Consider the following 3,786-nt stretch of genomic DNA (forward strand, 5'->3'; position numbering starts at 1 on the left):
TGTCAAGGCTGCTGGCTGGACCAGTGCACAGTAATTGCAATGTACATACAATGTAAATACTGATCGAATGTTAGACTTCGGTTGTATAAATTGATTTATGAGTCAATTAATATAGCATTTCCGATTTTTTATAATAAAAAAGAAAACAATTTAACGCGTGTGTCTGTGAATTTAGATTTTTATTTTTATTCAGTTGATTTATTTCAAATAAACCTATATAGCCTATTTTTGTTACCCTCCCCGGCTCCTCATATAAAATAAAAAAGAAACGTTCAATCTCTTTTCTTCAGTAAATTCAAGCCATTCATGGACACAGGAAGGAAGTGGGTGTTCGTTGAGTCAAGCATTCGAACCCGAGCTCTCGCGCTGGCGTAAGGGACGCCTGCGGCGCTGAGGGATGGACGTAGCGCTGCCTCGTGCTTCTCTCTGCGAACGCTTGAGTGGGCGACAGAAGGCGTATGGTTCCTGGAGTACCTCGTTAAAACAAACCTAATTAAACTCGAATAAACCATTGTTTATTTAGTCTGAAAACTTTGACGTGTGCTAATGGACAATTTCTAATGGATTATTATTATTATTATTATTATTATTATTATTATTATTATTATTATTATTATTATTTTTATTATTATTATTATTATTATTATTATTATTATTATTATTATTATTTGCCAGATGGGGCGACAGACTAGTCGGTTGAGTTGACGAACTCATAGGGGTACTCCTGGGCAAGAACAAGCATGCACTTGAACATAACTTGGGGCTAACTAGCTTGTGGCTTATTGGGGGTAGTCGTCCTTGCAGACTGGGTGGTTGGGGTAGGTTATCATTGTTGGCGAGTTGGCAGACTGTAATCGCCGGCCAGGGGCATTAGTGAAAGAATTGAAGTCTGTTTTCAGGTTTATTCAACATGGCCGTTGGGGCGGCCTGTAGCGTAGTGGTTAAGGTACATGACTGGGACCCACAAGGTCGGTGATTCGATCCTCGGTGTAGCCACAATAAGATCCGCACAGCTGTTAACCCTGTATTGCTCCAGGGGAGGATTGTCTCCTGATTAGTCTAATCAACGGTACATTGCTCTGGATAAGAGCATCTGTAATGTAATGTAAAAGGTTTCACACACACACACACACACACACACACACATGCACAAATGAGCAATTCAAACACAGCCATGCATACACATGCACACAAGCATAAGTGCATGCCCACACACAAACACTCATGCAAAAGTCTGAGACCACTAGTGAAAATATTTATATTTTGCATTCTTTTCTAATTAATAAAAAATAATCATAATTACAAATTATGTTATCGGTATAACAGTTTGAGTGAAAAGTTTAATCTTTAACTAATTGACACAAATTTTAGAATTTATTGGTATTTGGTGTGTCCTCCACGTTTAATAGCAAAGTGCACTCAAGCTGGCATGGACTCCAAAACCTGATGACCCATGTTATCCTGGCATTATTTGTTCCAAAGGGAATCTTGTGATGTTACTGAATATTTGGCTTTTGTCAGTCTTCACGTGCCCCCATACATGTTCAGTGGGGTTGAGGTGAGGTGAGTGTGGATTGTGCAGCACTCCTTGCTCTTCTTTGGTCTTCAAGTAGTTCTTGTAAATGCTTTGAAGAAACTTTAATGTGTTTCAATTTTTCAAAATCCTAAAACGTTCTGTTTATTTCCACAATTACATGAAAAATAACTCCCAGATTTTCAATGTGGTCTCAACCGCAGTGTATTTAAGCACGCGCACACACACACACGCACACACACACATCTGCATACACACACATTCACACACACACACACACACACAAATGAGCAATGTACACACAGACATCCATGCATGCACTCACTCACACGCACAAGTGCGTGTTCACACACATACATACACACACACACACACACACACTGTGATGAAAAAGCAAGCTCAATATTTACCAATGGCCCCCTCCATAATTATGCAGGAAAAGGTAATCACATACATCTGCTATGGTCTCTCTGCGGCACATGTTCACTGAAGCCATTGTGTGAGGATCCTGTTGATTGGATTTCACTGAGGCTCGCAGTGAAAGGCCATTTGTCCGTGTTTGCTGGAGGGGCATTCATCACCATCTCCCACACACGGAACATTTTCTTTTCTCCCTCCCTTTTCGCGCTCCATCTTTGTTAGAGGTGCGGTGCAAAATTACCTTCAGAACGCCTCCATAGCAACCATTCACGGCTCCGTATTAAGTGTTTAAACTCTGGGGAATGGCTTCTGACAGCTAGCTGAGAGGTGTCCCTCTCTCTACACAAACAGTGGGCAGATTATATCCATCCACCCTTCATTTATCTCTCTGCTGAGTCACTGTTTTTTTGGGGGGGAACATAATATGCTTTGTGAGGTACAATTAATTTAATCTAAAAAGTTTTACATTCGCAGATGTGCTTGTCCTTGCATTCTGTATTCAATCTGAGAGAGAAGCAAACAACGAATTTGGCAGCAGTTAGAAATAAAATTATATCATCCACATATAAAGTCTGGCCAAGAACAGAACGAGACAAACAGCTTGAACCCAGGGGTTCAAGAAGGTATTATAGGGGGGGTCCCTGGCCAAACTGGATATGCAATACCTGTGCATAGATTTTGAAAAATATTTTTTTCCTCCTTTGACCCAGAAGAAAAAAAAAAGGCAGAGAGCTCAGGGAAGCCAAAAAGGTAATGTCCTCGTTCAAGGTCCTGCTAAAAAATAAAATTGCATTTTTTACTTACGATGGGGGTCCATGAAATCAGTGTGGGGGACCCTGCATGATAACACACTGATTTACCTGTCTGTGAGCGCCTTACCTGTCTGTGAGTGCCTTTACCTGTCTGTGAGTGCCTTTACCTGTCTGTGAGTGCCTTTACCTGTCTGTGAGCGCCTTTACCTGTCTGTGAGCGCCTGCTGCTTCCACAGAGCTCTCTGTGGAAAATCCAAAAAACCAGCAGAGAGAAATATTAGCCAATTTGCAGGGATTCACTCTTGAAATGAACGAAGGGATCTTATAACGTTGATCACACATTTTCAGTACTTTAGTGTCACCGTTTACAGCTAACTACAGCAGAGGTGTTCAAGTCTTGTCTTGTCAACATTGCAAAAAAAAGCCAGAGAGGGCCTGCACCCCTTGGCAGAGTTTTTTTTGCCGGTGCAGCTTTTTTTGAGGTTAAACCTTTGAAAAAGTAAGGAAGAAGCGCAACACTGCTACTTTACAGAGTCACCACTTTATTGGCAGATGTGCTGACGTTTCGGCACTAGGCCTTCATCAGAGTTGCAAAAAAAACCATTGGGACGCTCACTCGTAAACCTGTGGGCACTTAAAGAGTTCAAGACGTCCATCGCTCATCCACCTGCCTGGTCTTAATTACAAACAGAGAGGCACCTAATCACATCAGCAATGCTATAATTAGCTTTTTGTTGTGCAGATTTTGCTATTTTTGGAAGAGTTCACTCTGCAGGGTGGGACAGGGACTGGAGCTGGCCGCGGTCAATCGGAAAACATTTTTGCGAAGCGTTGCCATGTTTCACTTCAGTTTCTGGGTTGAAATTTCCTCCCAATGGTGTGCAACTCTTTGAAACAGGTTTTGTGGTTTATGTTTGCTCCCGTTTGGTGGGTGTGTATGCTTTTCGAGCCCAAATGGCCTTCTCAGATGCCATAGTAGCAAACCACACATATCCATCAGTCCGCCCATGCTTTGTAACTTGGTGTTCAACACACCACTGTTCAACACATACATTACATTACATTACATTAATGGCATTT

This window comes from Conger conger, chromosome 2 (assembly GCF_963514075.1).
Source record: "Conger conger chromosome 2, fConCon1.1, whole genome shotgun sequence".
Classification (NCBI taxonomy): domain Eukaryota; kingdom Metazoa; phylum Chordata; class Actinopteri; order Anguilliformes; family Congridae; genus Conger; species Conger conger.